The sequence below is a fragment of the Canis lupus genome, chromosome 4, assembly GCF_048164855.1.
Source record: "Canis lupus baileyi chromosome 4, mCanLup2.hap1, whole genome shotgun sequence".
In the NCBI taxonomy this organism is placed as follows: Eukaryota; Metazoa; Chordata; class Mammalia; order Carnivora; family Canidae; genus Canis; species Canis lupus.
The window spans coordinates 29,658,120-29,684,519 of record NC_132841.1 but is presented as its reverse complement, the minus strand read 5'-3'; the positions used below and the strand labels follow the sequence as shown (position 1 = coordinate 29,684,519).

The following is a 26,400-nucleotide window of genomic DNA, read 5'->3' as shown; positions in this document are numbered from 1 at the left end:
CGGCCCCGCACTCACCTGGAAGTTGCACCGGCCGCGGTCCCGCCCCGGCGCCCGCGGGGGGCTGCGGCCCGGCGGCTCAGGGCCGCGGCGAGCGTCTCCGGGCAGGGTTCAGCCGGCGCCGAACAAAGGCTGCGCGCAGGCAGCGGGCGCCGCCTGCATCCCCGCTCCGCGCCCGGGCGAAGGCGGCGGCGGCGGCGGCGGCGGCGCGGGGGCCCCGGCGGCTCCGGCGCCCGCTCGCTGCGCGCTGCCCGCTCCGAGGGCGCTCCGGCTCCCGCGCTCCCGCTCGCGGCTGCCCGCCACCGCCGCCGCCGTCCGGCTACCGCACCGCACGCATCAATTATTCATCGCCCGTCTCCAGCTTCCCGGGCGAAGCCAATCACAGGCGGAGGCTCCGCTAATGGGGCCGCCGCCGCCGAGGAGGCAGCCAGCCGCGCGCCCGGGCGCAGGCGACAGCCCCCCGGGGACGGGGATGGGCCGGGGGCGCGCGGGGGGCGGGGGCGCACGGGGCGCGCCGGCGAAACTTCCCACGGCCCGCGCGCCGCGACCACCCACCCTGCGTGCGCCCGCGGGGGGCCGGGGCGCCGCGGAGGGGGGAGGGGAGGAGGAGGAGGAGGAGCGCGCGAGGAAGATGAAAGGCTCGCAGACCTGCTCGGCGTCTCCGGGGAGCCCCGGCTCGCGCGCGCCCCCCCGCCCGCCCCCCGCCCGCCGCCCGCACTCACTCGCGCGCGCAGGCCGCCGGCCCAGCCACTTGGCTGCGAGGGAGCGCGAGCGAGTAGGAATCGGAGGCAGCAGCTCACATTTCAAACTTGCACGCAGGGGTGGTGCTGGTGCACGCCGCCGCCGAGCGAGCGCACGACCCGCCGAGCGGCGCTCCAGCCTCCGGGCGGGGGCGGCGACCGGGGCCCCCTCCCCCCGCCCCGCCCCCGCGCCCGCGCCCGCGCCCGCGCCCGCCGCCCGCGCGGTTAATTGGAAGCCGCGCTGGTGCGAGCGGGTCTCCCGGAGCGCTGTCGCCGGAGGGGGCCGCCGGCGGTGGCCGACTCGGGGAGCCTCCCGCCCCCACCCACCGGCCCCCCAGCGAAGCCCCCCGGGCGGTCATGCTAATGAGGGTCCCCGGCAGGGTGGGGGCGGAGGACCGAGCCGGCCCGGGGGCGGTCTCGGCCGGCGGGGAGGGGAGGGGAGGGGAGGGGCGGGGAGGGGCGGGGCGGCACTGGGTCATCCGGATGGCGACCTCGGTTTGCAGGATTTTCGGAACCGGTTAGGGGGGCGGAGGAGGAGGCAGGCGACTCGGCATCCACCCTGACCCTGGGGGCCCCCCTCCCTCCGGGATTCCCCGAGCGCGGAGCCGGGGGCAGGGGGCGCGGGTGCACGGAGCCCGACCCCCCCCCCCCCCCGACTTCGGGGAGTTCCTGTGCCCCCGGCCAGCGGCTGCAGGGAAGCCGGGGGCGGCTGCGGTGCGCGCCTCGGCCCTGCCCCGCCCCGGGAGCTGCTGCCTTCCTGACATTGCATCCTGTGGTGGCCGCGGCCTCTTCCTTCCAGCCTGTCTTTCGCAAGGTCTCCTGGCGCTGCGCTGAGCTCGTCCCGTCTCCACCCCTCCGCCCCAGGAAGCCCACCACCCGCCGTCCTGCCCCGAGGGCTCTGCGCCCCTCCCTCTTTCCCCAACCATCACCCCCTCGGGAGAAACGTTTCCTAGCCCCCTCCCCCAGCCCTACCCACCTGCCAGTGAAAATGTCTCGGTGACCTAAGTCAAACGACTAGGAAGCGAAGGGTTCCCCCCGCCCATCCTTCATCCTAAAGAAAGGTAGCCAGAACTGTCTTTACAATCTCCTCTATACTGACCGCTGTGCCCTGCTCTCTCAGACATCACAGGGGAGCTGACCGGGTCCACTAGCCTTTGTTGCTGCTCTACACTTCACATTCCTGGATGCTCCCCTCCTTTTTCAATCTGAGCCTCTGGTTGGCCCCTAAACCATACCGTCTGTCCTGCCCGCCCTGGAAGTGGCTGAGACAAATCACTTATCTAGAAATTATATTCTTGCTCCTTGTTTGACATAAATCGTTAGCAGGCTCTAATCCCACCCACTGCCACTTGAAATATCACTTTCGGGGATGGCATTTGGAAATGCAGTTGTCATGGGCTTTCCCTCCGTGGAGCTGGTTAAATAGATTAATTCATACTTCATAACTTGCTGCCTTTTGGACAAGAACTAACTTCCTGCAAGAGAGATTAATTGGCGTCCCCTTCCTGCAGGGCCAACCCCAGGGGCAGCCAGGCAAACAGGGACTTCTCTGCTCTGCAAGAATTCCCTGGTCTCACCTCTTCCAAGGAGTCTTCCTTATTTTGGGTTAGGATGGTCTCTGTGTGGGACAGTCATTTAAGTGAGATATTTGTTGGGGGCTCTGCCCTCCCAAGCAGCCCCATAGGGGTTTGGGATGTCAAGACAGAAGAGCCCTATGGCCCCATAAAGACTTTCCCATCTTTTTTACTTTGGCTGACCCAGTCCCCACTTGCAGATCCCCTAGACAGTGTTCTCCAAAGCCCAGTGCTCAGCCAGTGACCCCCTGGGAAACAGAGCCTGACAATCTGGCCCAAATTTCGGAAGAAAACACTGAGACAGAAGTCCTCAAAACCAGATTTCTAACATTAACCTGGTTTTAACATGTCACATCACCCTGAATTCAAATAGCCAAGATTTCAGATAACCGGAATACACTCCTCCTGGATCCTCCCCTCCCAGCAATTCTGCGTGATGGTAGTTCGCCGTGCCGATCTGATCCTCAGTGCCTGCTGATCCTCAGTGCCTGCCGAGCCACCAAAGACCTGAATGTTTGGAACTTCCAGGTTCATTCTTGAAATTCCCTGTATGTGTTGGTACCAAGTAGCCGGCCCCCAGGCACTGAGTTCAGAAAAACCACTTCCTGTCCATTGAGCCAGAATCTGGCAGACTGGAGCTGAGGTTTATACCAGAGGGACACAGACCTGGCGTCACTGCCTGAAAACTAGTAAGACAGCCCCACCAGTCCGCCTCCTCAGCCTCCCAGTTCCGCCAGGACAGGGTGGGAGAAAAGCATTAAGATGCTTATTTAAATTCCTCAGGCTGGGACCAATTGTTTTTGACTTTCTCCAGGTAAGCCAAAGAAAAAAAAAAAAAAAGGAAAAGAAAAGAAAAGAAAATATTATCCCGGAGCAGATTTACGTAACCAGGAAAACAAATTGTTCTCAAGCATCCCTTCCCCAGCCGGCACACAAGGCCTCCAGGCCGGAGCTGGGGTTTTCACATGCTAATTTCCAGGCCCGCAAGGCCCTATCAGGCCCACTAGGTTAGCGAGCTCATATTAATACCACAGGTCCCGAGTATACAGAAATACGGGTACTGTAACCAGTTCCTGCTTCAGAAGGGCTTACTCCTCATTTGACGTTCCAACTCCGTGGCTCCAGCTTCCAAAGATCTGCTCAAAAGCCCGAGCCCAAAGTGGCCTGCTCCACCCCCTGGGCGCACGCCTTGATAAGGATCTGCAGGAAAGGGGCCGCAGACAAAGGCGCCCTCCACCTCTGCCGGCAGTCACTCGGCGAGCTCTCCGAGTGACCCCGGCGAGGGGGGCACAGCCCGGGGGGAAATGACTTGGGAGGCAGAAGAAAGGAAGAAGAAAAGGGAGAGTTGCGGCCCCAGTGCCCCGGCTCCTTGATGAATGCCCGCGAGCGCTTGGGAAGCCTGATGTGGGGATCAATAGCGGGTGGCTTTTCTTGCGGGTGTTTGAACTCCTCCTGCCATGGGCCCTGGCGAGGAAGAGCCACCAATAAATCACAGCGCTGCAGCCAGGAAGGCAGCAGTGGCTCGTTCCGGAGGATTCTTCCCCTCGCTGGGGAAACCTGTCATGCGGAACCCACTCCTGCAGGACCATGGGGGGAGGGGACCACAGTTGTGGCTGGGGGTGCAGGAAAAGCATCTTCCCGGGCTCCCAGGCTACCCTACAGGGGGCAGGGCCGCCTGGATCCCATCCGGGCCCAGGCCGGTAAGGAGAGAAAGCAAAAAGAGCAGAGCCACCCAGGAGGTATGTTCCCCCAGGGGTCGACAGCAGCTCCGCCCAGGGTTTCCAGCAAGGCTTTGTGTGGGAGGCCTGGGGGGCAGACAAAAGCCAGGCTCCCTCTGACCGAGGCTGAGGGGAGGCAGAACAATGAGCCCAATGGGAGGCTCTTCTGGGCCTTCCCTTCTCAAGAGCTGGGTCTTTCTCAAGCAGGGCCTGCTGATTCAGCAGGTCTCAGCAAGGATCCCGATGACTCAGAGATGTCACCCATGCAGGCTGGAGCACTCAGAGGGAGGATGAAATAGCCAGGGAGGCCCCGGGCCGGTGTCTACATGAGTGTGACCGGCGTGGGTGGAGGACCTAGGAGCTGCCTGGGTCGTCCACCTTCATGCAACTGGCCCACTTCAGGACCCATGGAGAAGTTTGGTGTCCAAAATGTTCAATAAAGGAATGCATACGTACTCGGGGTAACAGGTCGTGGAGCATCTGCCTCACTGCCAGCTTGGCTGGCCCAGGAAGGCTCAAGCAACTGCACTGGGGGCAGGGGTCGACTCAGGGCCTTTGCCTTCCAGAGACCTTCTCCTGCCCACTTCTGAGGGGCCAGGGCACCAACTCCCATGGCTTTTGATAATGCTTGTTCCCTCTGTCCCCTTTCCCTTCTTCCTTCCCCCAGGTCCATCCCCTCGATTCTACTCCCACACTCCTGAGGAAGGAAGGCACTGACTGAAGTCCAGCAACCCAGCCAATGGAGGTGTCCCTGTCCCTGCCTCAGAACCCCACCCACACGTGGGGGCAGCGGGAGGGCGCACTCCTACTTGGGAAACAGCTGGGACCCCCTGAGCTGGATCCAGGCCTCTCCTGTTTCCTAATCATACAGAGCTCACTGTGGGTGACTGGCTGTTTGCTGTTCCAGGCACTTTCTGAATGTCAACATGTGGTCCCTACCCTCTAACAAGGTGTGATTATTATTCCCACTCTATGGACCACAACACTGAGGCACAGGGAGGTCTGGACAACTCGCCAGAAGGATTTAAACCACTTGCCCAAGTCTGCACAGAACCGTCATATTATATTCCTAAGATGGGACTCGAAGATCCAGAAGACAGTGACCATCGAGGTCACTCCAGCGAGCTGGAGTGATGAGAGCTGTATGACTCTTGTTCTCTGTTGCTTCCAGCACACCAAACCACATTACATATACAGAAGGATTTTCTTTGTGTTTCTTTATCCTATTCACCATGATTGTAAGCGTGCACCTGACATCTTGGTTGGCCAGGCCCCACCCGAGGGGAGGCTGGGGTGGTGGTAGAGAATGAGACCTGCCTGGATCAGAACCTCCTATCCCTGCACCCTGCCCCCCTTCCTGGATTTCTCCCCCAGCAGGGCCCTCAGCCCAGACTCAGACTGCATTCCCAGAAGGCTGTATTTGGCTTCTGCCCAAATCTTATCATCATTTTTTTTTTTTTCCAGAAAACAAAACCCACCCCTGCCCCACACCTCCACTTGGCACCTCTGAGAGGCCCTGACGATTGCAAGGTTAATGGGGACCCAGGAGAGCCTCCTGCCAGGCCAAAGGAAGAGAGATAGGGGAAGGAACCCAGGAGCCAGGCACAAGATGGGCGGTCTGGTAGTGGTAGCTTCAGTCTCCAAGAGCTGTCTGTCCTTCAGCTGCTCAGCTGGGAAGGGGGCCACCCCCTTAGGCTGTCTGCCCATGCTACTGGGGCAGAGAGGCTGGCAGACAGGAAGGAACTGGCCATGTCCCTGCTAGCTGAGGAGCTGTGGATTTGGAGGCTGAGACTCAGGAAACAAGTACTGACTAGCTGGTGGCCATGGACAAGTCACCTAGGCTTCCTGGGCCGGTATCTCCTCCTTCATACGACGGCAGTGAAAGCACCTAACACCAGGTCCTCAGGGCGACCAAAGGAGGTATCGGTGATAATTCTTGAGAAGCTGAGTGTGTGCTGTGATGCTGTGGGTTGAACTCTATCCCCCCCAAAATATGTGAAGTCCTCGTCCCCACTACCCGTGAGTGTGACCTTATTTGGAAATAGGCCTTTGCCGATGATTGAGTTAAGATGAGGTCATTGGGGTGGGCCCTACTCCCATAGGACCGATGTCCATTTATAAAAAGCAGACATCTGGACACAGAGACACACACGCACAGGGGGAAGTTTGCCTAGTGGTAATGGCGTTATGGTGCCACGAGCTGGGAGAGAGGCCTGGGACAGATCCTTTCCTAGTGTGTTCAGAGGGAGCACGGCCCTGCTGACACGACACCCTGATCTCAGCTGGGGCAGACTCTGGCCCTCAGCGCCCTGCAATTCTGTGGTCCAAGCTGCGGGGCAGGTGGTACTTTGTTATGGCATCCCTAACAAAACCACGTGCCCCGTGACACTGCAGAGTCGAAGTCACAGGACGTCCCTCCTCTCCTCAAGTCCCTTCCTGCCGTGCCTCTGGCTCAGTCAGTGTGTGAAGCCCCACAGCCCTTACGATTACCCACAAGACCCCGCGTGACCTGGTCCCTGTCACCTCCCCGACCTCATTTCCTTCTAGTCTGCCCTCGGCTAACTCGGCTCCAGCCTCCCTGGCCTTCTGACCGCAGGTGCCCGGGGTGGTGCACCCGGCACGCTCTTCTCCAGGTAGCCAGGCTCACGGCCCACCTCCTGCAGGACCAGGACGTGGCTCGGGTGACCCCTTCTCGGGCAGCCTTCCTCTGCCACAAAGGCGGCCCCTCCCCACACTTCCTCCCACTCTTTCCTGACTTCCCTCGTCCCTTTGCATTTGTGACTGCTTATTTCTCTCGTTAACGCTGTGTCCTGGCCAGAAGGCAAGCTGCACGTCAACAGCGACTTCTGTCTGTTGTGTATGTGTGGCGTGGACAGGATCTAAAGGATGCCAGGCACATGCAGGTTTCTGCTGTAGGAACGAATCAAGAACCAGCTGCCTGAATGAATGCGTGAGTCAAGGAGTGACTGAGTGCACGGGAGGCGCCTGCCCGCCTGCCCGCCCGCCCAGAGATGAGGCCCCGAACCACCGTCTGGGAGAACACGGGGTGGCTTCTCAGCGGAGGCAGCCTGTTCAGACAGGAAGCCCAGGCCTGCTAACAAAGGGGCCGCCGGAGGTGGTGGGGAGCTCGCCACCCAGGCCTCTAATGAATCTCTTTCCATTGATTTCTGGAGTTGCCTTTGAAGGGAAGGGCCAGCCAAGGCAGCTCGAATGTCTGTGCCTCAGCAGTCCTGGGGTTTTATTGCTTCTCCCAGGACGCAGCTTTGACAGGGGGCTTCCGGACGCCCCTGGGTTGGATTGACATAAGCTCCCTGCAGTTGGAAAGGCAATTTCCCTTCCCGCTGAAGCTGTCTGCCTCCCTGCCTCCCTGCCTCCCTGCCTCTGCAGCATTTCTCCCCGTCCCCGGCCGTCCTGGGCCAGGAGCAGCTGAATTCCACTCCTGACACTCCCCAGACAAAGGCTCAAGCAGGCCCCGGGAGGATGCCCTCCGCCTTGCAGACTGAGTAATGAAGCTCAGACAGGGAAGGGGTTAATAAGACAACGCACACAGTCTGGCCCAAGGCTGGGGGGCCGTGGAGCTGAACGCAGGCTGCTCCAGCAACCACCGACCCCACTGTGCCCCCTGAGTCTGCATAGCCTGTTACAGCCAGCCCCTTGCCTGTAGAGCCTCTACTTGACCATTTGGGATCATCAACTCATTTGGCGCTGGAGTAAAGAGCCCCTAGCCTCATTTGGAATGAGGGAACTGAAGCTCAGAGAGGGGCCAGGGCTTCCGGCAATACCACGAGAAATTAGTGGTAGAGCCAGGACTAGGCCTAAGACATCTGGCTTGTTCCAGAGCCTCAAGCCATGTCTCCCGACGCTGGTTCCCACCAAGTATACGGTCAAGGGCATGTGCTCCAAACTGTAAAGTGCTAGACAGATCTGAAGGCCTACTGTTCTAAAGGGCTCTTGTCCATCAGCTGCCTCTTTTTGAGCTGATGGGATTTGGATGTGGAGGGTCTGCACCACTCTGTCTTCCTTTCCTCCTCCTCACAGGGACGTTGGGGGCCAGACTCTGGACCCTTCGGCTCCTTTCCTCATCCATAGGGGGTCATGCACATCAAGAATGTGGGGTGGGGGCATCGAATTTGGGCTCAGAAGGACAGTCAGGACTGCCCTGGAGGTAGTGAGCACCCTGTCACGTGGGGTGTGTAAGCTGAGGATGAGAAAATGCAGAGGGCATCTTAGGAGTAGTAGGTTAGGGCTTCTGTGGCCATTTCTGCTCTGGGGTGCTCTCCTAGGTAAGAGGAGAAGATGGGTGCTTGAGAAGCATGCCCAAGCACCTCAGTATGTTCCGGGCAGCAATACAGCAGCTCTGTGAACCTTCTGAACCCATTGAAGTTCATCAGGAACCCCGCATCACCTGTGTGATGATCATCTTCCTTCCTCTTTTGACAGTCCTGAGTGAGAGGACACTGCCCCCGCTGCCCACTCCCTGCCAGCCCCTTGCACCCAGCCCACAGCAGCCCAAGGAACCTGGCAGCTTCCTTCACTCCCCCGTGTGGTCTCAGGTGTCCCCCCTCTCCCTAGGGCGCCCAGGGGTGTGGGGGGGAAGCGGTTGGACGTGAGCAGACAGGCCACGTAGGAATGTCTGTCTGGGGAAAATCCAAAGTGGCCGCCAGGGCAGGGCAAGGAGTGGGAGGCTTGATGTTGAAATCGGGATCTGCAGAGCTGAGCTTGGCAGGTGGGAACAGCACACCCCTCCCTCCACCGGAGGCCAAGTCCCCAGCTGAGAGATGCTGCCAGGAGAGAGGCTGGGGGCTTGTTGTGTAGCCAACAGCACATCACTGTCTCTCTGCGACACAGCTTCCCCATGCAGTGTGGACATCTAGTGCAGATGCTGGCCTCTCTGCTACTAGGGGCACTGGTCTCACTAAGTCTGATTGGGAAGGTCCCAGGAAGAACCGTCACAATTGAGCTGATACCCCACCTCTCCCCAGGAACAACCTATAAAGGATGGAGCAAGCCAGGCAGGGTGCCTATAATACACACAATCCTCTTAAGACAAAGAAGCCAGTTCTGAAGTAGTGGGCCCGCTAACATCCGTCCTGGCAAATTTATGTGCAGTCTGTCTGTACACATATCCTTCTTGGTAGACCCTGAGCTGCGCGAGAGCAGGGATTTTGTCTGTTTTGATTACTGCTCTATCCCTGGTGGCTCTGGACCTGGCACGTAGTAGGTGCTCAACAAATACTCATTGAATAACAGTTACTCACCAAGTCATTATCCCATGTCAGTGGCACCTCAGCTCTACCTTCTTTATAATGTTCGGTATGCCTTAACTGTTTATAAGGAGCATATATTACTTTTGTGATTAGAAAAAAAAAAAACACCCCATACAACCCCTTTCATTGTAGAATGAAATGAGTCCAAAGTTAGGACTTTCTCCTCCGAAAGGTGCCGTACCCAGTCTTCAGAACCAGTAACTCCACAGCGAAGCTTAAAACAAATCCCAAGTCACTAATGGAACTTCCGAGGCACAGCTATGGGCTGGCCACGGGCAAGAGGCATTGCTGGAGACTTAGCATCTGTACCTTTCCCTCGACACAAGGCACAGTTCCACCCCAGCAGGCTCTTTTATGGACACCCAGAAGAGCATCACACTGTTTTCTCTGCCTCTGGCTCCTCGGTGCCCCCTCTACCTGCTACGGTTTTATAAAAGGCAAATCTGACCACATAACTACCTTCTCGAAAACCTTCCATGGCTCCCCAGTGCTGCCAGGCTCAGGTTCAAGCTTGAGCTCCCTAGATTGGCACTCAAAGCCCTGGAAGTCTTATGGTAGCTCTAGGAAGGTCCTTCTGCTACTCTCAACCTGAGTTGCTCTTATCTAGATGCCTCCAGCAAGTCCCTTAAAGGCACTGATAAACCCTGGCTGGCCTAGCTTCCTTGGAGGTAGGCTCACTGCAAAAACCCAAAATACCAAACAGTGTTGAACAGTGCCTGGGTGCCTGCCTGCAGCCGGCAGGGGAAACGGCCACAAATCCAGAAGTGACACAGAAGCTGAACCCTACCCTGCCACCACTCTGAGGGCCTGTCTAGAGGGATGAGGAGCTGGGACCTCTGATGAATTTGAAAGGCGGGGCAAGCCATGAGCCAACAGCCTGAGTTGGGATGCCCAAGGGGTGGAGGGAAAGAAATGAGCCCAGAGATCTCACCTCTGGGGATGTGATGGTTTGGAGCCAAGCAGCACTTCCTTTTCCCTGACTCAGTTTCTCCACTCGGAATGCAGGCAGTATTCTGGGATGCATGGGAGGAAGGCACAGCCCTGGGAACCAAGCCAGCGCTTCCGCTGCTCCCCCTCAGCAAGGGGAGCCCACGCCTCCCTCGGGCCCCAGACAGACCTGGGAGTGTGGTGTGTAATTGAATTTGGCCTAATTACCTAATTGCGCTGAGGAACAACCAGTACTGACAGGGGCCTCGAGTGTCGAGGGGTGACTGGAAGCCAGGAGCCAAGTGGCAGCCTCCAGATTCCTTAGGCATTCAGGGGAGCAGTGCTAGACACCAGCACCTTCATATTCCTTAATCTCTCAGTTGCTCGGAACCCTGGGAGGCAGGTGGCATTGTTCCCATTCTACAGGTGAGGAAACCGAGGCCCAGAGCATTTTGTGCAGGGATATCAAGTTGGAAAAAAGAAGAGAGGAGGGTGCATTGCTTCTGCACCCAAGGCTTTTGCACATGCTTTTCCCTCTGTTTGAAATGCCTTTCCTTTGCCCTCCTCTCTGGGCAGATTTTCTCCTGCTAGGGTCATTTCCTCGAGAAAGCCTCTCAGCTGATCACCATGACATCATCACTGGAGGGTGTTTATTCCAAATCTGTCCTCTCTACCAAGTCAAGTTCCCAGTGGGTAGGGAGCACACCTGCGTCACTCGCCCTGTGCCCAGGCATTCAGCCTAAGGCCTGGGACGCGGTGGTGGCCCAATGAGTGGCTGAAAAACCTCTAAATCCCGGGTCTTTTGCAGACAGAGTGTGTTGGTTTCCTGACATCACTGGCCTGGGCCCTGGGTGGTGGGGTGGGGGTGGGGTCTCATCTGTAGGAGGCTGTCCTGCACCCGGGCTGTCCGAGGAGTCCCTCAGAGTCACAGTGAGGCTGCAGGGCAGACACACCCTCCAGACCTAGTGGTCTCCAAGACGGATGGACAGACGGCCGCCCTGTGAGGCCCTGGAGTGAAGGGACAGGCCTAGTCACCCAGCTTGCAAACAGATCCAGAACTGGAAGGCCGGCCTGCCCGAGTCTGGGACCTGGCCTCACTGCCTCGCACCGGGGTCCTCAAACTCCAGAGCAAACAAGCCAGGGACAAGTACTTAATATACAGAGAGACAAGTACTTAAATCTGAAGAAAACCCATTGAATTTCAAAGCTGGACTTTCAGGTTTTGGGAAACAAGGCAAGAGAGAGGTTATTAGACTCTCCACCAGGGCAGCTTTCAATGGGCTAATTCACAAGGCAGCCCTGCTCTGGAAACACATCAGGCCTCCCTGCCTCTGGGACCCTGGGCTTCTCTAGCGTCCTTTCTCCTTCTAGAAGGCATCTGACCTGGTACCCGAGTGTGCAGGTCTGGAGTGGGACGGCCTGAGTCTAATTCTAGCCCTGCCACAGGCTAGCTGTGTGGCCCTGAGCAAGTAACTCACCTCTCTGAGTCTCTCCTCAAAATTTCTATGAAGATGAGAGGATGCACATGCAGTATTTTGCCCAGCTTCTGGAACGTGGTCAAGACTCAATAAAAGTTAACTCTTTAATTGACTTAGTAGGAGAGAAATGATAGCATTAGAGAGGTTTAGCGCGGTAGTGCTGATAATGGTAGCATGAGCAGTAATTACAGCTGTCGTGGGAGTAATGGTGCTACTAGTAGTAACAAAAAGAGTATTAGTGGTAAATACCGTCTCACGCCAGCCCCACCCCGGGCACGAGGAGGATGCTGGGAAGATTGTTCCCTCTCTCCATGGCAGTCTCCTCTGGGATAAACACAGGGGGTTGGGCCAGGTGGTCCCCAAAGCCCTCTGCACTCCAACATCCACGTCTGAAAGTAATAGTAGTGCTATAAACAATACTATAGATGCTTACTGCTTATACTCGTTCCTTATTATTTTTTTCAAATAATTTATTTATTTGAGAGAGACAGAGAACATGGGTGGGGAGAGGGAGAGGGAGAAGCAGCCTCCCCTCTGAGCAGGGAGCCCGGTGGCTTGATCTAGGACCCCGGTCAGGACCATGACCTGAGCCAAAGGCAGACGCTTAGCCGCTGAGCCAACGGAGCCACCCAGGCGCCCCTACACACATTCCTTATTATTATATGTACCTCGTGTTCTCCAAAAGGGCACCGTCTGCCTGCTTCCCCTTCCTGTCCAACAAACAGAAGCCCCCTCCCTGACCTGGCCTTCTTCCTCTGACAGCTGATTTTTGGGTGGGAAGGGTGCTATCCACCCACCTGGCTTGCCTGTGACTGGGACCTGGCAAGCGGATACCTAGTTTGCACCACACACACACACAGGCACAGCCGCCCTACCCCATATCATCCCATCTGACCCTCAACACCCTAACACAAACAACCCTGGCAGGGAGGTACGGTTAGCCCCATTTCCTGATACCACAGCTGAGGCCCAGAGAGGTCATGCCAGTTGCCTGAAGTGGCACAGCTTGAAGGCAGGGGAGCAGGATGCAAGCCCGGGGTGGCCTGCCTGAATGCTGGGTACTTCCCATATGGGTAATTTCTCTGCCTCACAGTGTCCCTGCCCTCTGACCCTCAGCCCAGTTCAGGGGCTCCACAGGACCCTTCCCTGCTGACACAGCCCGAGGCCCCTTTCTGCATTCAGTGAACATCCCACAAACTCTGCAGACTGACCCTTCCTTCTTCCATGAGTCATGGGTCCCTCTGTCCTGGGTTGGGTCCCCGGTGATCCAAGGCCCATGCCTGTCCACTGGCCCCCGGGAGCCAGCCCTCCGTCACAGCTGGCCTAGCTAGCACCGGGTCTTAAAGAAAGGGTGGTCTCAACATTAACAGCCTCAGGAGATTTCTCACAGGACTGGAAACCCTGCTGGTTCTGAGCTGGAGTGTCCCATGGCCCCAGGTGGCACCCTGTGTAGTAGCTGCCCCGTTGGTGGCCATGGGCTCTTATTCCACCTGGATGCCACTGTTCTTTGTGTGACACCTGGCTGCGTGGACACGGGACTGTGACACCCAGTGACCTTTGCAGTACAAAGAGGGAGCCTGGGACTAGACGCTGAGGCCCAGCCTTGGCCGAGGGCATCAGTGCCTCAGAGGAAACAGACCCCATCTGGGCAGCCACCTGCCCACTCCCTGACCTTGCTTTTTAGAGGGGGTGGTACTTTTCTGCTCCTCTTTCTTTTTCTTACCTGGGAGGAGAAGACCCAGACCCAGGAGCCCCATCCCCCCGGGGCTGAGCCCAAGGATCTCCCCCTGGAGACCCCCTAGGTACCCAGCTTCCACGGCAGCTGGGTGGGTGGCAGGCCCCCAACCCAGGGGCCTCTGGCCTCCCTTCCAGCCCCTCAGCTTCCCCACGGAGCCCAGTAGCCCTGGGTGCCCGGTGGTCCGGGGGAGGGCAGGTTCCCATTTTCTCCTTCCCAGCCCGAGTGTGCAGGCACACGCGGCCCCTCGCCTCCTGGCCTCCTGGCAGACGCTTAATTGGGAGGAAGTGAGTCTAAACATCTGGGGCACACATCTGAGAGTGGGGAGCCTGGAGGAAATGGGAATACAGGCAATTATGTCACTTCCTCGGCGGCGGAGGGTACATAGGAGGGGGGCAGGAGGGGGCAGCTGGCGTTTCTGGGGCCTGGGCTGGGGCAGGACCCGGGTGCTGTACCTGTGCCAGGGACCCCGCGGCCTGGAGGGGGCTGGCTGCACCCCAGGCTCAGGCAGGGCTCCCAGGCAGGGCCAAGCTGCAGCCCGCGGGCCCAGTGGCGCATGGAGCTGCGGTCCCAAGGGGAAAGGAGAGACAAAGGAACCGAAGGAGAGAGGGAGCGAGGGGGGGGGGGGGAGTGGGAGGAGGGGGGACCGGGAGGGAGAGGGGGGAGAGGGAGACCAGGGAGAGGAGGGAGATGGGGAGGGAGGGAGAAAGGACAGAGGCGGGGAAGGACTGTTTTCCTCAGCTTAGACGGAGGCCTGGGGTCTGGGGGCGGGGATGGAGCTTTCCCAGGCAGCCCACCAGGATTGCAGCAGCGGACCCTGGGCGCGACCTCACTCCTCACTCCTTGGAGCCCTGGCTTCCCCATCTGGAAAGGGGCTAGACCTCTGTCTCAGGGACTGTTTGTCCTGGGAGCCCAGGGCCCCCCCCCCTTCGTGAAGTGATGGCAGTGAGGGGGGGGTGTCCCTCTGAACTGCCCAACCCCACGGGCTGGGAGGGGCCGCCAGGGGCTGGCCCCAGGGGGTTCCACCTAGTCGTCTTGGCTCAGCTTCACCCTCTGCTGCTGTGGGTCTGTTGACATTACCCTTCCCCTAAGCCTTGGGGTCCCTGTGAGCTCCTTGAGGGCCCAGTTTCCAGGGTTACTCAAGGGCCCATCACCACGTCTGCATGTACCACGCGCCCGTGCCCACTTGTTGAAGGGGTGAATTTAGCTGATCCTTTGCACTGAGTTCCTGCTGTCATAATTCTGTGCCTGTTTGAAAGGCAGGCTCCTCATTTCACTCCTCCTCCCCACCCCAGTGATTTCTGTTTGCAGCCAGAAGACAATAGTAGCTCTTCATCCCAAGCAGGTGAGACTGGGCCCTTTGGAATTCCCTACAGGAGTCCTGCCCCAGGCAGTGTTTCCCACCTGGCCAGCCTCAACAAGCCAGGAAATGTGCCCAGGAATAGAAAGAGGCGACTGTTAATAGCTCTGCAAGGAAAGTCAGAGTTCTCAAGCGCTGAGGTGTGTTTCTCTCCGCCCGCAGGAAGTGCAAGGGCAGCAGGCCTGGCCCAAGGTGCCCACACCTCCCTTCCAGCCACTGCCTGGCCACGACCTTGTCCCCTGTGAGGGGAATTACCACCTAGCAGAGCTTCCACTGCAAAACACAAACACCTGGTTGCCTGGGCAGCACCTTGCCAGGGTGATGTGATCCAGATGGTCCCTTGAGAGGCAGCTGGGTTGCCATGGAAACAGAATTGCTGCTGCTCTAGCCAGGAGACCCAGATTCTAAATCTGCTGGACCCCCAAGCTTGGGAGAAGTGAAGCGATTTGCATAAAGTCACACAGCGGAGTCGGTTCGGGTTCGGAGCCTGCACTGTGACCACGCAAGACTTAATCCGAATGATTATGTAGCCCTTCTGCGATGCCAGCTTGTGTTAAGTACTTTGTACTGAAGATTTCGTGAGAGGGTAGGAGGGTCACAGGTGGCAAGGACATGATGAAGGTGGGCTGAGCCTAGGTCAGCCTGACCCTGGTGCCTGAGCTTGGACCCCTACCCCATGTGGGCCCAGCTCTGGTTTCCAGATCTTGGCTTTGCATGTCCTGAGACCGGTCCTATCCCAGAAGCTCGCTGGGCCTGACTTGAGGGTGGCTGAAAATGTGCAGGCAATGAGAACTAGGGGCCTGCAGGCCGAGACCCACCATTTTCAAGGCCTGGCCTCTCCTGGCTCTGCTGTGCAGGCTGACCCAGGGTAGCTGGTGCCGGGCAAGGGGGCAGGTTCTGTTGGCCAAGATCTTCCTCTCAGACTCTGCTTGCCAGGTGTGCCCTGCGGACCAGCCAGGGGGTCACTCACAATGAGCCTGATCCCAGAGAGAGAAGGCATGACCAGGGAGGAGCAGAAACAGCAAGAGCTTGGAGTTGGGGCCTGCCCTGGTGCACACCCATCCTCCATCCTGCTCTCCTTTCTTTCCTCCTTCTCTTCAGTCCCAACCCATCAAACATCCATCCACTCAGAACCATCTATCCAATCATCCCTTGCTTTGTTACAAAGGATTTGGGTTACTTTGGGCGGGTAAAAAAAAAAAAAAATCTCTTTGTGCATCAGTTTCGCAATCTATAAAATGGGTTGGTTCCTTGTGAGGGTCAGAGTTGATGTTCATAAAATACCCAGCACAGTGTCTGGCCTGAAGCAGGAGCTCAATAAATGTTACTTTAAACATGACTTTCTCTCTTGAGAGAATTTTTGGGAAGGGTTGCTGGGACAAAAGAGGCCCTCAAACGTTCCCAGCCCAAGGCACAGCCAACTCTCTACCCTCCACTCCAGCAGGCAGCCTGCCTCCCCATCTGGGGCTCAGCCTCCCCTTCTTGGGGGGAAGGGAGATGCATTCTGGACCCCATGTGAACCTCTCTTGGAACCTCAGGGGGAGGCCGTCACCCCACTCATATCTCCTACCCTCTCGGAGGTACGTATGGTGGCATTTATCTTGGCCCTATCTACACACACAGATTCCATATTTTCTAGGCCCCAAATCATGACACAGGGTCAGGTGCAGACTTTTGTGTAACCTCCAGGTACAGGAGGCATCCTAAGACAGTCTGAATGCCAACACCTTGGAATAAAATCGCTAACATGGACACAGCACTTACTATATCCCAGGTCCTGTCCTGAGCACTGTACATCCGTTCACCCAGTGAGTGCCTATGATGTAGGCGTTATTATTACCCCTTTTATCAAATGAGGCAACCATGGCACAGAGCAGTTAAGTGGCTTTTTCCAAGGTCACGCGGCTGGTGAGTGGAAGGCTGGGTGGGATTCATATCCAGGCCGATTGCCCCAGAGTCTATGGCTTTAACCCCCCACTCCTCTCTATGAAATAGCTGAAAGGCTTCTGGGGAAAATATTTGAAATTGGGGCTGACCAGGACACTTCAATCATAACATCTGGCATGTACTGAATGCTTACTCTGTGCCAGGCTCTCTGCCACTCACCATCCCTGGGACTGTGAGTGTTGAATAAGCTCAAAGACAGGAGGGTGTTTAACCTACCGACAAGGACAAATCACTGTCAAACACTTAATACCTCCATCTGCAAGCAGTTCAGGTGATCTTGACATGTTCTCTTGAGTCATTAAACGTGTCCTTCCCCAGACTTCATATCAACCCGTTCATAGAGAGTATGGAGCAGCCTATGGCTTCAGGGTCAGACATTCTGGTTTGAACCACAGTCCTGGCTCTTTTTTAGTCAAATGGCCTTGATCAAACGACTCAGTCTTCCCCAGCCCCAGTTCCCTCATCTGTAAAATGGGGCAGACATGGGTCTGGCTGAGATCACCATGTGGAAGACGTGGGTTCATTATTGCTACACACAGTGAGCGCCCAGTGCCAAGAAAAGGCTGACCACGTGTTGGCCATGGTCACAACAGGAAGGGGCTAGAAATCAGATTTTTTTTTTTTTTTGCCAATCCAGATGCCCTGCCCTGTAAGTCTAAACAGGCGAGATTGAGGGTCCCGGCACCCGCACCATTGCTAGTTCCCACCTGTCTGTTGAACCCAGAAGAGAATTTATAAGGCTGTGTGGCCAGCAAAGCTTGCTTCAGAAGTCCCGTCACCACCTCGCCTGCCTTCTGCCAAGCCCCTGCTCCATTTCACTCTCACGCCGGCGGATCCCCCGAAATCCCTCCTCTGTCGGTGGGAATGCTAAGCTCCATCTTAAAACCAAAGCTCTGGCTTCCTTAATCCTCTTACCTGGCTCTTTCCTCTGCAGAATTAATTGCTGCCGATGGCTTTATTAACGTCTCGGGCAGCCATGGCATCCTCAGGGCACCCCGGGGCAGTGGGGGTGGTTTTGGCAGGATCTCTGTCCCGAACGTGCCTTTGGGCTGGATGGCACGGTGGCTGCAGGGTGACGACCCTGGTGCCTGTAGGGTGGTAACTGTGGGCCTGCATCTCCCCAGAGGCTGTGTCCACTCCTCGGGGGACACATGCAGAGAAGCAGGGATGGGCTGGCCAGCGCTCTGGTCCCACTTCTGGTCCCACTTCTGCTCCCCCTGAGGCCACCTCCCCACCCCTTGGAGCTGCAGTCCCCTCCTCTTTAAATGGGGATAAGCCTGCCCTGGGGATCTCACGGGGCCGGACAAGGGAGGCTGTGTAAAGGGCTGTGTTTGTGTGTAGGATTACTGTCATTTCTCACCCACAGAATGGGACCATTCATTTATTTCAAATCTCAAGAGCGGGGACTGTGTGTGTGGTGCATTTATATATGTTTGTAGCCCTTGTGCTTGGCACAGAGTGGGACAGGACAAGACGACAGTCATTCCTTGCCTGAAAATTCTGGTTTAGTATTTTGTATTTTGAGAGGGAGTCTCACGCCCACGACCTCGTCATTCTTCCTGTAGCCATGGAGGTAGAGAAAAGGAGTGAAGGCTTTGGCCTGTGGAAGAAATGGACTTGGAAGGGCCCTGAGGTAGCGGGTGGCACCCAGGCCCCCGTGGCCTTGGCCAGGACTCTCCTCTTTGACAGGTGTGGACTAGGCCATGTGACCATGCCGAGATGCCTCGGATGGTCACGGGCCCCAACAAGAATCCATTGCTACGTCAGATCTCTTCCCATGTCTGGGATGTCACTATTTCAAGGAGGGGACTCCCAATTCCCTAAACCCCCACCTCTCTCTTTTTTTTTTTTTTTAACTGGCAGAGAGCTGGCCCCAGGCTCTAACAGGCACCAGACACACCTGTGGCTCAACCCAGACACAGGGCATGGGCTTTGGCATCCTGATTCGGAGAGTTAGTTTCTAAATGTGGCCAGGGAGACTGGTCTGCCAGTTAGTGGCATATGAGATAGGAAGTTGCCCCTCTTAAAATTTCTATCTTGAAAATAAGCGAGTAGCAACGTGAAGGATACAATCAATATGAACAGGACTGGAATGTGGTAGGGTTGTCGAGGATGGGCTGCAAGCGATGGAAATGGTGGCAAGTGCCTTGCTCTGGCCCTGTGGGTGCTTGGTCGCAATGCCCTCTGCTTCCTGTGTGTGCCTCTGACTGTGCCGGGCTTCGTCACTAAGGCAAACCCTGGAGGGGGCATCCACGCCTCGACCCCAAGCAGCCCTCAACCGATAATAATGGACACCAGCTGCAGGATAAATAACTCCTTGTCCTTGCTTCTGGGGCCGAGAGGCGGGCTCCACGGTCTCCTGGAGCTCCCTGGCAGGTGGTCACAGCAGGTACAGTGCTTAACAACAGATTTTCATTGAACTCCTTCCCTTCCCTGTCTTTCCCTGCTTCTCAATGGGTGTTCTCTGGGATCCTCCAGAATAAACCTCTTACACCGGCATGTTGGTTGCGGGTTGCATTTGGGGAACCCAAATTCAGATGCACATCACTAGATAGAGGAGCCCCCCGCAGCCTCCCCTCCCCTTGCAGGAGCCTGGTCAATCCCTCCCCGCCCCTCCCAGACCCCCACCCCAATCACACAGCCTGAGTATGTGCAGCTGGGGCCCTGGACTGGGGCTGTGAGGGTCCAGGTAGGAGAAGCAGCCTCATCCCGAGAGGGCTCCCGACTGCCTGTCGGGGTCCCGGCCCCCAGACGCCCCCCTGCGTAAGCCGATGCCCTCAGCCCTCTGCCCCCTCGCCTTCTGGACAGGCCTGGAAAGCAGATATGTACCAGCTGGGCCTCAGGCAGCTGTGTCCTTGCACACCCCGGCTCTGTGGGGGAGCCAGGGATGAGCTAATCCCGCCGAAGAGAGGGAGACAGGAAGAGTAGCCTCCTGACAAGCAGAGGCCTGCCCCCGGGGGCTCCCGGGGAACCAGAGAGAGAAAACTGCTGAGCCAGCCTGGAGACAAGGGCACTCTCGTCTCGCTCCACCCCTGCCAGCACCAGCCAAATGCCAGAGGAACCAACAATGCCCGTGGCTGCTTCTGCTTAAAAACAGAATCTGTGCTTGCTCCCCGCAGAAAATGTGGGAAATAAAGTGTCACCGCCCTACCCACCTACTCCCCTGCACCCCCCCGCCCCATTCCAGATAGATCCATTATTTATAAGTTGACATTTGGGTATATTTTGTTTTCTGTTTCCTGTGCACCTGGTTGAGGTCACACTGAACTTAACCATTTTTGTTACCCTTCTGAAAATTAATATTATATCCTAAGCATTTCCACGTAGTAATTCTTGAGAGACTGGTTTTACTGGCTGTGGGGCGGCCATGGAAATACTCAGCTCTGTCTTTCCAGGGCCCTGTAGCTGCATCCCAGTCTGTCCTCTCCCATTCTTCGGTGGCACTGCCTGGCTCCCCACTGCGCGCTCCGGACACCCCAGGGCTACTCCTCCCCCCAGTGCCTTAGCCTGGAATGCTGCGTCTGCAAACCCTGTCACGTGTGCTCCTCCTCACTGTTCTTTTTCTCCAAGAGCGGAGACAGGCCACCGGATCCCAGGCCTCTGCCCTCGGGGAGCCGGGAGATGGAAGGGGAGCTGGGCACCACTGGCCCAGGATGACCTACCCCACCTGCTCACTCAGGGTCACTCGGAAGGGGGACTACTCCCTGGGTTCCACATCTGACCAGCTGGAGGTCCAAGCCCTCTCCCAGCACCGTGAGTCACGTGGCCCGGGTCTGTTTCTCCCATCGGAGCCTTAGTTTCCTCTTCTATAGAATGGGCATGCTGATAAGAGCCCCTGCAGCCGCTCCCATAGCAGTGAATCAGCAGGAGGTGAGCAAGCCCTGGGAACAGGTTTCATCCATTAAATAGGGCTGACCAGGAGTTGTTCCCAGGGGCCTGGTGATGAAATCCAGAGCCCTTTCCTGAGCGGGACCTGCCCTGGAGTGCAGGAGGAAGGAAGCCAAATCCCTCCCCCACATCCCAGCTCAGCAGAGCTGGGATGTGGGGGAGGGGGCCAGTGTCCAGGAGGAAGTCTGTCCCCAGCCTTGACAAGGTGCCCAGCCTGGCGGCCTGGCATTTCAAGGGCAAGGGCCCGCCTGCCCCGCTGTTTCTGGGGAAGCCGGCAAGCGTTAACAAATCCCCTGCAATTTGCACCCACCAATCCCGCCCGCTCACTGGGCGGCCGCGAGCCATTTTTCACGCAGAGCTGCGCACAGCTTTGTCTTAGAGAGACAGATCTGGCAGGGTGTCCCTGAATGAGGCCATTTGTCCTCCCTGGTGATGGTGACGGTGACGGGAAGGTGGCTGCGTGCTCTGGGGTGGGCAGAGGCAGAGGGGGGCGGGGTGGGGTCCTGGGGGAGGCACGAAGGTGGAGATGGAAGCAGAGCCTCTGAGAGAGGAGACCAGCAATGTCCCCACCACCAGGGAGGCCTGAGAGCCCCCCGTCCAGCCAGGTGGGAGTAAGAAGGATTGTTGTCAAAGACAGAGGGAAGCAGTTTAGAGCCTCCTTCTCCTTCTCCTGCTTAAGAGTCCTAACTCTGGGAAACGAACTAGGGGTGGTGGAAGGGGAGGTGGGTGGGGGGTGGGGGTGACTGGGTGACGGGCACTGAGGGGGGCACTTGACGGGATGAGCACTGGGTGTTATTCTATATGTTGGCAAATTGAACACCAATAAAAAATAAATTTATATATATAAAAAAAAGAGTCCTGGGTACAAGTAGTAAAATGGCCTGGCTGGCAAGCAGGTGTTTGTGAACACAAAGCGGGTGATGCGCCTTGCTTGGGTCTCCACTCCGGGGCCCTGGGCTCAGGCTGCTGCGTCGGGACACGAGGGTGTGCACAGAGCAGAGGGCAGAAACACACGCGTCCATCCGCAGGGCCTGCCGGCTTCCCAGACTCAGAGAGTGCTGGAGGCACGAGACAACCGGGGAGGCACCGGCCCCTCGGAGGGGTCAGCTGTCACCCACTTAGCGGTGAGTTGCGGCTCCAAGGTTCCCATTCAGAGGAAGACAGGCATTTCACAGCACGGTGCAATCTCCCAAAGAGCAAATGTTGGCAACTAATACGCATTTTTAAAAACCACCAAACATCGGAGCTCAGATGTCTGCGGGTCACATGCAGCCCACAGGCGGGTGACTGGCACCCGCCCTCTGCTCGTCCTCAAGGAAGGGTTGTCAGGGGCACCGTCTTCCGGCCCCGATCCCTCTGTCTCCCCCATGCTCTGGACCCTTCTCCAAAGCCCACTTGGTCACCTCTCCCAGGACCCTGCTGGGAAGACCTGGCATCTCCGGCACCCGCTGCTCGCCGCATGGGGCCCATCTGCCCACAGCCCCGGGCTTCTCGTCTCCCACGCGAGAGCCCAGCGCCACGCTGGCCCTGTCGGGCGGGGAGGCGGGAGGGACCGAGGACGGGCAGCGGGCACTGGCGCCTGGGCTCGGCCCCACCTTGCTGGGACCCGGGGCGGGGCCCGCTGCAGCCTCTGGGCCCTGGGCCTCCTGCCCCCGGGTGCTGGCGGCCCCCCCCTCCCCCCGTTCTGCTGGGGTCAGCTGGGTGGACACAGAGTCATGCGACCTGGGACGGCGGCCGCGGCAGGCAGGGGCTCTGGGGGAGCGCCCGCCGCTCGGTGCCTGCCCAGCCGGCAGGCGTGGGCCGCTCGGTGCGGGGAGGCTGACATTTCCGCGCCGCCTGCCAAGTTGCTGGGGGCTGGCACGGGCGGCCGTGGGGGCGGGGGCGCTGCGGCCTCGGGGCGCGGGGAGGCGCCAGGCAGGTGGCCTTCCGGGAGGCCGAGCAGGGGCGGCGGGCCCTGCCCCCCGGGAGCCTCCGGCCGGCGTGCCCGCGTGCGCGTGCTCCCGTGTGCGAGCGCACAGGCTAAAGGCTGCGCCAGAACAAAGAGCTGGGGGCTGGGAGGCGGGGGGCCCACGTGCAGACGCCTGGCGTGGCGGTTTGCTGCAGTGTCTGCTCTGCGCTCCCGCTCCGTCTCCGTCTCCCTCTCTCTCTCTCTCTCTCTCTCTCTCTCTCTCTCACACACACACACACACACACACACGCACACACGCACACACGCAGGCGCGCACACGCACACCGTGCAGCGCTCAGCACTGCCCCCAGGCCCGTGAGGCAGGCGCACAGCCCAGCCCAGCCCAGCCCAGCTCCGCCGCCCTCCCCACAAAGCCCCGCTGCTCCCGCATGATCTCATCCCCGCTGCCGGGGCCTGCTGGGCTGGGGACAGACAGACGGACCGGGAGCCGGCGGGGGGTGGAGGTCGTGGGGGGGTGGGCACACCAACGGGCACGGCGCCCTGACACAGGCGCACGCATGGACGTGTGCGTCCCCACAGACCACAGGCATGCAGCTACCGTACAGACAGGTGCCCCCACCCAGATACACATCCCCGACACACACTTACACACGGATGCACACCCCAACACACGGATACACATCCCCAACAGACACAGACACACACACACCCCAACACATGGATACGCATCCCTGACACATACACGCACAAACATGGATGCATACCCCCAGACATGGATACACATCCCCAACAGACACACACACACACACACACACATTCACCACCACACATACACAGATGCACACCCCCAGACACGGATACACATCACCGACACACACACACAAACATGGATGCATGCCCCCAGACACAGACCACATCCCCAACAGACACACATACACACATGGATGCACACCCCCAGATATGGATACACATCCCCAACAGACACACACACACATGCACACCCCTAGACACAGATTTGTATCTCCGACACACCACACGCTCACCACCACACACACACACAGATGCACACACCCAAATACAGATTAGTATACACACAAACACACACATGGATGCATACCCCCAGATACAGATCTGTATCCCCAACACACAGACACCCTCACTACCACACACAGACACACACACATACAGGGAGAAGGTCTGAGGGGCAGTAGTGAAAGGAAGGACCGACAGAGACAGACATAGGACACCAGAGACCCTCAGAGAGAAAGGAGAGGGAGAGACTTGGAGGGTGAGAACTGCACACGCCAGTCAGACACAACCAGAGCCCAGGCGGAAATGGAGAGGAGGGCGAGAGGTAACATGGGCTGACGGCAGGAGCTCTGTGGACAGAGCATGCTCTGGAACCGCAGCGGCCTGGCTGTGGCCAGTGTGACCCCCCGAGGCCATGGCGACCCTCAGGGCTGCACCCAGAGGTGGGGTTACAGCAGGTCGTGCACCACCCTGAGCCTCGGGAGACAGTACAGTGGGAAACAGCCCAGCTGGGGCTGCACAGGCCTCAGAGACGGGGCACTTTGTGGGGAGGCCGGGGAAGGGGTCAAGGGCAGACGGAGGGCTGGTGGCCCGTTACTCGGCACCACTGTGCTCATCAGGTACGGGTAGCTCCCCCTACTTCCACAATTAGGGGGCCGCATTAACCCTCACAGGCGGCCTGCGGGGAGGCACATCCTCCCTCTTTACAGATGAGGCCACAGCTCTGGGGGGCGGTGGAGATGGGAGCCAGAGTTGGAGCCGCCTGAGAACTCGGGGTCACCACCCAACCCCCCACAGCCTGCACCCCTCTCATGACCCGACCTGCCAGACCCTTTATCCTTACAAAAGCAGCAGCTGAAGCCTCTGCCCTCAGGCTGGCAGCCTGCCTTCCCCAGGAAGGGCCCAGCAGGGGCCTGGCTGGGAGCTAGAGCCACGGCACTTCCCAAGGTGGGGGTGCGAACCGCGGGAGGTGGTTAGTCAAGCCCACGGGGTTTGAGTGCCAAGAGGGGAATTAAAGCAATCGCAGAGCCACGGGCATTGTCGGGCCTCGGCGTTCTCAGCTGCAGAGTGGGTGCGCGGAGGCCCCACCTCAGGGTATATCCTGCGACTTAACAGACACGATGCCCAGGAAAAGGCTCCATAAACTGTGAAGAGCCGTGCACAACGGGGAGCACAAACAGAAGGAAGAACAAAGCCCTTGTTGCAGGAGGAGCGAGGCTGGAACACCACTCAGCAGAGGGCAGGGCCAGGCTACGGAGATGCGAGCGAACTGGGGGGCTCTCCCAAATGGACTGTCTTCCCAGATCCTGCCCAGGAACACAGGGGCCTTTGCAGTTGAGGTCCAGAGGCAGCTGTGATGGAGTGGACAGAGACTGGGCCCGAGTCGGCTCTGGCTCTGGGCTGAAGGCCCAGCTCTATCCTTCATGAGCTGTGTGACGACAGGTAAGTCACACACCTCTCTGGGCTTCTATTTCCTGATCCGTAAATGGAGACAATACCCGCTGTCTCACACAACCGAGTGCGCTGCAGCCAAGTGTAAGAGGGCATCCTGTCTGTGCCAGCCGGGGGCACGAGAGCCCCTGAGGGACCGGCTGCCTTGGGACCCGAGCCTCTCGTCCACGCTGAGGGAGTAGCTGGGTCTTCTGCGACAGCCACTCTCCTGTTGTCCTCCGGCCCCCCAGGCCACACTTTCCAGGTCTTGGTGTTGCCTCTTACGCACCCCTGGGTTCATCCCTTTCTCTCCACTCCATCCCACAGCAGGGGAACCTTCCTGGGCCGGCCACCACCACCCTTGTCGGCCACCACCACCCTTGTCCGCAGCCATCTGCCAACCCACTCCCTGCATCTACGCGGCCCCTCCCCCTATGCAAGCTGTTCCTCCTTCATAGCCAGAGTGATCTTTGCAAAATGAGAATTTAGCCATGTTCTTATCATTCGTAGCACAGAAACCACAACCCTCGAGACAGGCCCTGTGTGTCTGACTGCTGTTGGTTCCTGCCTCTGGGCTCTGGAACCACTGTCCTTGTTTTAGTTCTGCCACAAAGCCATGCTTCCTTCTACCTCAGGACCTTTGTTCAGGCTGTTCCTTTTACCTGCAAAGAAGCCCTTCCTCTTCTTCTTTACCTATTTAACACGTCTCAATCTTCCGGGCTCAGGGAAGCCTTCCCGCACCCCCGAGGGGTCTCACAGCATCCCTGCCTTACCCTTCATGGCACTTTCTAGAGCTTGAATTTACACACATGCACACGCACACCCACACACGGCTATGATTATTTGATGTTTTTCTTTCCTTCTAGACTGGGGTCGGGAAACCACAGACGATCACCTGATTTCATAAATGAGGTTTTATCGGGATTAGCCATACTCATCTGTTTACATATCGTCTAAGGTTGTTTCTGTGTAGCCTGCGAAGGCTAACCTGTTTTCCTCTCCGGCTTTTGACGGAAGTTTGCTGACCCCTGCTCTAGACTCGTTTCCTGAGGTTGAGCACATGCGTCGCTACCCCTCATCCTAACCCCGATCTGGCCAGGTTGTCCGCACAGAGCAGGTGCTCAACAGAGGCGTGGATATAAATCCTTCCCGGATAAGTAACAATTCTTACCTTGTCAAAATTGTATTGACTTAAGTTATTAAAACCGCAGATTCCAAAAAAAACCCAAAAAAACAAAAACCCAAAAAACCCCTGCAGATTCCATTAGGAATAGACATCACTTATGATATTCCAAGACCATTCTTTGGCCAACAGCTCAATACAATGGCGACATCCCAACACAGCTGGCACAGCGAGGACTTCAGAGTCGCCACCGGCTAACCGTAACTGCGCACACCTC

At 58.0% G+C, this 26,400-nt stretch overlaps 1 protein-coding gene across 10 annotated transcripts in view; it reads right to left on the bottom strand.

Annotated features, from left to right (window-relative positions):
• ZMIZ1 (zinc finger MIZ-type containing 1) overlaps positions 1-26,400 on the bottom strand; it is a 231,064-nt gene that overhangs the window by 67,256 nt on the left and 137,408 nt on the right. Inside the window, exon 1 of one of the 10 annotated variants that reach the window (XM_072823771.1) lies at positions 798-894. The exons of 7 other annotated variants lie outside the window; for them this stretch is intronic. The gene's annotated coding sequence lies outside the window, so the exon portion shown is untranslated. Of the gene's footprint in view, positions 1-15; positions 149-719; positions 895-26,400 lie in introns of those variants that run through there. 2 more of the 10 variants (XM_072823769.1, XM_072823770.1) reach the window with 2 other exon arrangements.